The following is a 9,117-nucleotide window of genomic DNA, read 5'->3' on the forward strand; positions in this document are numbered from 1 at the left end:
ACATTAAATATATACATTTTTTTATATTAAATTTGTAGCATTGTACATTGAAAACATCTTAACAATTCGACCTTAATTAGAATTATCCCAAAAAAACTCCAACTTTTAGTGAATTTATTTTTTTTTTTAAATTTANTTCGACCAGAGGAGCGCTACATCGAGGTTTGTCTATATATATATATATATATATATAAGGTTTTTATTTATTCCGCTCATACCTTTAGCATTATAGGACATCCATCTTTTGTCACAATATTAGGAATTAAGGGCGCCACATGTTAGCGATTGGATAAAGAAAGGAATTTTTTCCTTTCCTCTGCAGAAGATGAGACAAAACAAAAATTGCTCGATTTCCTCACTTAATTAAATTGTCATCATCATCCCAATCTAATATATAAATTAATAATTAATTAATATGATTTTCTAAAACTCTCTCTCTCTTGTTTCTTCCGCGAAAGGGCATTATTAGCTTCATTGTTAACTGTGTAAGAAAAATGTCAGATGGAGGAACGAGACGTAAACGACCTTTATGACTCTTCCTCTCTTAATTCTGCATCAGTTAAGAGTCGAAAAGGAGAAGGGAAAAGTCATCGGGGATTCATTACACGTAAAGGAGTTTTAATGGGTCAGAAAGTGCAAAGATATCTTTAATTTTCTCATATATTTATACGTTTGTATGGCATCAAAACATAGCAAGGATTGATCTCTTTGCTTACACAAAGATTCTTTTGCAAAACGTCAATTTGTTAAGTCGCATGGTGTAGTCAAGTTTGGAACGATGCCAACTGCGTTTAACCTTCCCGAAAACATCAAAGAAAAATCGATGAAAATTACAAATCAATGCCTCGCATTCCTACAAGCTTTCATTGTTATCGAAGAAGATTGCATGGTTTATTTCATTAAACATCCACGCCGCCAATCTCCCTCTCTCCATCTTCCTCTCCACGTATAAGGTAAACTCAACTTTCATCGATTAATTGCTTATAGGGGGACCACCTTTAAGTGTGTAAATGCCACGTGCAACCTCCTCCCTAACTCCCATCCATCAGTTAATTAAGGAAAATGATACTTACTCCGACTTAAAATTGTATTTTTTCAAGTCTAAAGTATCTTCTGTTCGATATTTTTGCAGGTTTTTTATGGAATGGGTGTCATTATCTCCCTTTTTATCAAACTTGCGCTTCTGGAGATTGGAATTCTCTAAAAAAAATTTCGAAGAGAAACGTATAAGAATTAATATAATACCGTTTATTAAAAGGAAATAATTAATAATTTTTTGGAAAAATCATTTTAAAAACAATTATATTTTCCGAAATTTTCAATTTTTTTAATGCATAAAAATGCATTAAATATTCTTCGAGAATATTAAAATTTTTATAAAAATGTGGGGTGGACCAAAAGTCAGTTAACAATGATAAAACCTAAACTTTTATCCTATTCAAATACCTTATTACGATTTCAATTAACATTTTACAACAACGGTTAACTGACTTTTGAGTCACCTTGTACGTAATAATTGTATTGATAACATATTAGTAATTAAATTTTTGCAGTATCATGTACTTAAAACTACTTTATCTCAACTTTATGACACAGAGTATGTGACGGCTCGCTTTACGACGGTTTTCCACGAACTAATTATGAGAATCTACTTGTATATTACACGAAAACAAAACACTTAACGTAATCTATAAACAAATATTATACGATAAGTTATGATTATAGCTAGTTTAAGGAAAGTAAATTCAATTTATTTCACTAAATTTAAGAGAAATTAAACGGTTCGTTTTACGACGGTTTTCTACATAATTTAGTCGTAAATGTAAAAAAATCTATTATATACTAATCATAAACAAGATAATTAACATAATATATACATTATAGGAATCAAAATAAACTATAATTTAATATCGTACGAGATAATTAAATCAATTCCCAAGAATGTAATCTCAATGGCTCGCTTTACGACGACTTTTCATAAACCAATTAAGTCGGAAATACGTCAATCTGCTGTAGCCTTATATATATATAAACAAGATCATTAATATAATAACGAATTAAAATTTTCAGGTATTGTATAATTAAGGCTATTTCCATGTATGCCACACAGCTTGTATTAAAGGCTCGCTTTGCGACGGGTTTTCTACCTACTAATTACGTTATAAAAATGCAAAAATCGACTTCACATTAATAAAAAACATAACAATATTAATACGTTAATTAGAATTTACTTAAAATAAATTATTCATTTCGTTAATTATCCTAAATTACAATAAAATTATCAAGTAAACAGCCTACTTGACGGAGCGAAAACAACTTGGAATATCAACCGTCGTAAAGCGAGACGTTATAAATTGAGATTACGTCCTTGAAAGTAGCTTAACGTACACAATTAAATTAAACTTTATGTTAATTATCTTTTCCTATAATGTGTATATTATGTTAATTATCTTGTATATGCGTACCCAGCTTCGTGGGGCCAGGGCGAATTTGAATTAGGGGGCCTCAACGTAGACTTCTTTTTCGTTGGGAAATGTTTAAGGGGAAATATTTTCTTATAAAAGATGGTTTTGGCCCCTCCGTTGGTGGGGCCCCCTAGTAAATTGTCTTTTTTCCCGTAAGATAACGCGCCACTGTGCGTACTGTACAACATATTTCCACATAAGACACTATACGATCGAACGGTTCGTTTTACGACGTTTTTTTCCGTCGTAAAACGAACCGTTCGTTTTCTCTTACATTCTGTGAAGTAAATAGCGTTTGCGTTCCCAAAAGCAGCTATAAATGTCCATAAACATGCTTGAAATGTGGATAAATGAAGAGAAGAAGAGAAAACTAAAGAGTAAACACGTAAAAAACATCCCTTCCACGTTGAAAAACCATTAAAAAAATCAATAAATTCCAACGTTATTTTTTCGTTTGATAAATCATTTAATTGAAAAACGAAATCAGTTCAGACAACCGGACGGACCTCTCGAAACTAAATACTATTTATCAAATTCGAAAGATCTGTATCGATCAAAGGAGATCGAAAGAAGAACGGAGATCTCTCGAAAGCTGATAGAGGGCTCCTACGTAATTCTAGGACCTTTATAAACTAGGGCATAACAATTCTGAGGCCCTTAGAAAAATATTAAGAAATAGAAAAGCAGAAAAAAAAACAGTGCTTATAAGTTTTAAAATTAATTTTTTAATGCGCAAGAAACTCGATGAAATGAGTAATACGTAGTGAGGCCTCAGTACATGTGAGGCCCACTAGAAAAATATTTGAATGTGGTACTTAAAACTTAATTAAAATTTTTGTATTGATCATTATTACATATACGGCCTCTCGGAATTTAAAAAAGGGCCCGGTTTCTTTACATTTTAAGGCCTCGATATGTTAAAAACAAAACGGCATAAAAAAGTTGTTAAATTGTTCTTAATAAGCAAGAAATTCAATGGAATGAATTATTTATAATATATTTTTGAGGCCCCGTAAATGCGATGCCCATGCTAAATAGTCCTGTTGACTCCCGTCATGGAACCCGGTTGTAAGAAGAAATATTAAACTTTCATTATAAACTAGGGCCTTCGTAAGTGTAGAGAGGCCCGGCTACTTTTACTTTGAGGCCCCAGTTTATTTAAAATTAAATAAAGCAGCGTTAAAAAATCATATTTTAAAAAAGAAAAACTTAAAAAATAAAGATTTTATACACAAAAAAAATGCATAAAAATGAATTATTTGATGGCGTTTTGAGGCCCTCTAAATATGGGTCTGTCCATAAAGTAAAATGTTAAAAGTTCACTATAAGCCAAGCCTTAAAAAGTCGAGAAATATAACATCATTTTCACCTTTTTTTATATAATGGAGGCCTTACTTACATTTTTGAGGCCTTCAACATATAAAAAAAAAAGTTAAAAATGGTGTTACATTTTCTCAACTTTTGAGGCCCAGCTTATAGTGAACTTTTCACATTTCATCTTCTGGACAGGCCCATCATAAAAGGCCTTGCAAGGCCTCTTGTTTCGGATCTCATAAATATACTGTATTCCAAAATACTGTATTTTAGAAAAAATAAAGTTTTCTTCTTAATACATAAGTGAAATGAATCGTTCATAATGTTTTTGAGGCCCCATAACGTGAAGAATCACTTGCATTTTTGAGGCCTTAAGAATATTAAAAAAACGTTAAAAATAGTATCATATTTTCTCGACTTCTAAGGCCTGGTCTATAATAAACTTTTAACAATTTTTCTACTGAACAGGCCCCTCGCAGTAGACCTAGCAAGGCCTCTTGTTTCGATGGACCGCTGGACCTTGCGACACAAAATACAAGAGAATTACAACGAAATGAATAATTTGTGACAAAGATTTTTGAGGCCCCTTTAAGCACGAGGTCCTTCGCACGAAAGGGCTCGGTTATATATGCAAACAGTACGTTTTACAGGAAAATAACTTGAATTTTTTTTAAAGAAATTTCATTAAATAAATTTGGAATTCCTTTTTAGAAAATTTCATTTTAATTAATTAAAAAAAAAGATTTATGATTAATTAAGCATTGAATATTAATTTCTAAAACAAATTTTAATTTTATACGTAAATTAATTTTTTTTTTTTCTGGAGAAATTTCCTTCTCTGTTACAACATTAATTTTTATTACTTATGCAAATCACGCTAACAATTTCGTTGCAGAATATAAATTATCTTCATTTTCTCTTCCAGGTTAGATTAATGCTATTTAATCTGTGAAAATTGATTTAGGATGAAGAGGATGAGAAAGAGAAGGAAGTTAATCCTTCAGAAAAATACATTTGACAAAGATAATTCCGGTTCAGAAAGGGGTAAATCGTAAAACAAGAGAAATTCAAGATCAATAGGGATAAATCAATAAAGATAATTCCAGATAATAAGATGAATAAAAAAAAAAGAACAAGGAAAATTCAGGATCAGAAGAGGCAAATTTTGAAAAATTCAGGGTCAGAAGTGGTGAATGAAACAAAAAATCAAGGAAAATTCAAGATCAAAAGGGATGAATAAAAAGAAATTCAATTCAAGATCAGAGAAGGGAATCAAAAGAACAAGGCAAATTGAAGGTCAGACGAGAAGCGAATAAAAAAGTAATAATTCCAGATGCGACTGTGGGCGAATCACAGAACAAAAATAATAATAATAATAATAATAAGAATAATCCCAGACCAGAACATGTTGAATAATAAACAAAGATAACCCTGGATCAGCAAAGAAAAATTTTATTACAAATTTAATTCCAAGCTCCATAAAACTCGTTTTGTTTACCATAAAACTTTATATTTCTCTATGGGAAAATTAATCAAAGTTACCGAGTATTAAACAGTATGCGGTTAAACGGATCACACTACTTTCTTTTGTTCTTACGATAGCAATTATTTATGACAAATTATACTGTTAATTATATTGTTAAAACGAAGTGTGTTCGTCGTCCATGCTATCTCTACGTAATAAATAATTAATGGTGACGACGATAACGTTCTCGTGCAACGAAACGTTACACTAAACACAATTAATTTTCCTATTTCGGCATTCCTATCCTAAACTTATACCAATTAAACGCATTGGGTAACCTCTTCCATCTGTTGTTACACCAGGATTTATATTATTTTCAATGGGTTCTAATCTAAACTGAATTAAAGTTCTACTAATGGAAGCTGTTTAATTCCAGATAATGAACTCATTTAAGTGATAATAAATTGAAACACTCGAATATATCTCGTTAGTTTAAGCACTTAACTTAGGGAATTATCTTTGAAAATCGTTTTAAAGGGACTTTTTAGGGAATTATCTTTGAAAATCGTTTTAAAGGAACTTTTTAGGGAATTATCTTTGAAAATCGTTTTAAAGGAACTTTTTAGGGAATTATCTTTGAAAATCGTTTTAAAGACTTTTTAGGGAATTATCTGTGAAAATCGTTTTAAAGGGACTTTTTAGGGAATTATCTTTGAAAATCGTTTTAAAGGAACTTTTTAGGGAATTATCTTTGAAAATCGTTTTAAAGGAACTTTTTAGGGAATTATCTTTGAAAATCGTTTTAAAGACTTTTTAGGGAATTATCTGTGAAAATCGTTTTAAAGGGACTTTTTAGGGAATTATCTTTGAAAATCGTTTTAAAGGAACTTTTTAGGGAATTATCTTTGAAAATCGTTTTAAAGACTTTTTAGGGAATTATCTGTGAAAATCGTTTTAAAGAGACTTTTTAGGGAATTATCTTTGAAAATCGTTTCGAAGGAACTTTTTAGGGAATTATCTTTGAAATTCGTTTTTTAAAGATAATTTTAAAAAATAGATTTTTTTTATTGTAAGCAGGGAAAAATCTTTAAAAAGAAGATGTAGTGAAGATCCGGATCAATTTTGGGGGGAAGATCAATCGCAACACACCGGAGATCGAATTAAACAAGAGGAAAAAATCGATATCGATGCTGGAGGAGGGTACAAATCTGGAAGCATCTTCCTAGAACGATGCTAGAATCGAATTTTGCCATCCCCTCTTTATGTCAACATAAATATAAGCCCTATAACAAGCTAAGGATCAGCAGAAGTAATAAAGAAAAGGAGGAAGAAAGAGAGAAACATCGAACATTGGCCAAGTTCCCAAACAATAAAAATGGGTATAAAAGATCGAAAATTTATATAAACCCTAGTTCCTAACGTTAATGTCCTTATTTCTGAGGCGAAGGATAATAAAATGGGCTCGTAAAATGGGGAATTCTGCAAAGAATTAAGTTAAAATGCGTGCAAAATGGTGGAATTAATCCAGTAAAAATTCTTCGGTTTACCGAGCGTGCAGAGTTTAAAGTTGATAGTAGCGGCAACGTTTAAAGTAATCGATACGCGCTCTGTTAATGGATACCTTTAACCTTTCAACATCCCTAAGCGCACTGGCGTCATCTCGTGTTGGGATTCGATACTAAATATTCTCGAAATGTATGCGATACTTCAGTTTTTTTACTTCGTGTCAGATCAAGTGTAAAGTTTGGATAAGTTGGCATGGAATACAGAATGCTATTGTTTAACCCCGTCTGCAATTCTCTTTTATCTGGCATCCAGTTCAGATAGAGGAGAACCGGTAGAAAGAACATTTTGAATGCTTTAAATGGGAATTCTCGAGTTAAGAAGTTGCATTCTGACAGCACTTACGGGTATATTTAGAGGGAATAAGCTACATATTTCATTTTCAAATACCCGTGAATATTCTAGAATATAACTTTTCTAAATGTTTATTATATAAAGCGGTGCTAGTAATTAAAGGTTCGAGTTCGGAAATTCGGATAACCAAATCCGGCTTTCGTTTTTCTTTAACGGATGATAATGTAATGAGTTTAAAATGAAAAATAAGTAAAACATTTATGCACAATGCTAAATATACAGGGTGTTCCAAATAAAACTTGACATTTCCAAGCTGGCGTATTACCACTACTACAGGGTGTATTACAGCTTTATACAGAACATAACGAGCTGCATAAATTATCTGTCTAATGTGAACAAAACATCTTTAAAACAGGAAGGCCACCATCTGAAAGTGGAAAACAGCATGTTCAACCGTTGCATTCATTGTATGCCTTGGAATTTTACGTACATGGCGTGCCATGCTGTACTTAATGCCTGACAACGATGTTATGGGATTGAGGTAGATCATGTCTGAGATAGCTCCAGAGCCAAAAATCGCACGTATTCAAGTCTGGCCAATCTTACAGGCCAATATGTCACTATTTCAGCTTGGAAAGCGCTTTCTAGTCGTGGTTTTTCGAACTAACTTTTTTTCTCGAAAAAATTCCCATAATTTCGTTAAAGCCTTCCCAAAATTTCGTGACTTTCTGATGAATAGTTTTTGCTGTAGCCAACTGGGAAATGTCAAGTTTAATTTGGAACACCTGTATATTTGTTATAACTTACAGGATGGCCATAATTAGTTTCCCTATGCGGAGTACTCTGTACCCGTAATAAGTAAATGAACTGAAACCAAAATTTGTATATAGACTAATGCAAAGGAATTTACGAAAAAAATTTTAGCTTAAAACTTCTGCTAGGGGTGCTTTGGTGGAATATGGTTTATGGTAGAAACGGTGCAACTTTGGCAGACTCAAAGGATCGTATTACACTTTAAGTGCAAACCGTCGCCGGGTAGCAATTGCAATTCGTCGCCTTCAAATTTTACGTCGAGCAACATTCCTTACATCAATAGACTGCTGTGCAGAAGGAACGTCCCTCGAGGAATAAATAAATGCATTTTTGTTATTTTGTTTCGTACGTTTTCCTGTAAAACACATCTAGCAGAAGGTTTCCAACTAAAATGTTTACCTGTAAAATCTTTTTCCGCATCCTTTTCATGGTGTGTATACAAATTTTGATTTCAATCTGTTTATTGGTTACATCTACAGAGTGTTCTGAATAGGAATTCTAATTATGGCCACTCTGTAAATCAGAACATATTTTAGCATTTACTGTATTAATTGATGGTAATTTAATGTTTAAACTTATTTTAATGAGGATGATTTGTATAGAAATAAATTATCCGATACAACTTTTTAGGATATTTATTACAGTTTTTCAGAATTATAATAATATTTAGTCATTCACATGAAAAAATTTTGTTTAAAACTAAATATAGTTTTTATAAAATTAAAACAATAATGGAAACTATCATACAATTTAATGTATAATTTTTTCTATCACAAATTAGGCCATCAATCTTGGTCTTTTTTCCGGTGGCGGTTTCATTCCAGATTTTTGAGACTGCTGTTGCGTGCTGGTGGCAGGTTCGGCTTTTTCCTGTTTGATTTCGACGACTTTGCCGGACTCTTCCGCTAGAGGACAAAGAAAATCGTATTATGTTCCTTACGAATTTGACAATAATAATACTGTATAATGTAAAAATACGTTCAGAAATTAATTTTATAATCATGTTTTACAATTTTATACATAATATTTTTATGAAAGTTTAATAAACACTTCAAAAAACCTATATATTCGAAAATTCTACTGGTTCTTATTTTATAGAAGGTTGATTCATGTACGAAATGATCGCTGAGTGCATAGGTTATATTTCTTGATTATAAGGTTGCTGTATTCTTATGCGTTTTAACTCTATAATCCTGCTATTAT

General features: G+C 31.7%; 1 long non-coding RNA gene across 1 annotated transcript; it reads right to left on the bottom strand.

Moving 5' to 3' along the window:
• Positions 1-212: 212 nt before the first annotated feature.
• LOC111629068 lies at positions 213-8,816 on the bottom strand. The gene is made up of 3 exons (XR_002757273.1): positions 8,662-8,816; positions 8,314-8,427; positions 213-1,200 (listed from the first exon to the last, which is right to left on the bottom strand). It is a non-coding gene; the product is annotated as an uncharacterized LOC111629068 (long non-coding RNA).
• Positions 8,817-9,117: the final 301 nt, after the last annotated feature.

The sequence above is a fragment of the Centruroides sculpturatus genome, unplaced genomic scaffold, assembly GCF_000671375.1.
Source record: "Centruroides sculpturatus isolate CEXI.00-Female unplaced genomic scaffold, Cexi_2.0 scaffold523, whole genome shotgun sequence".
In the NCBI taxonomy this organism is placed as follows: domain Eukaryota; kingdom Metazoa; phylum Arthropoda; class Arachnida; order Scorpiones; family Buthidae; genus Centruroides; species Centruroides sculpturatus.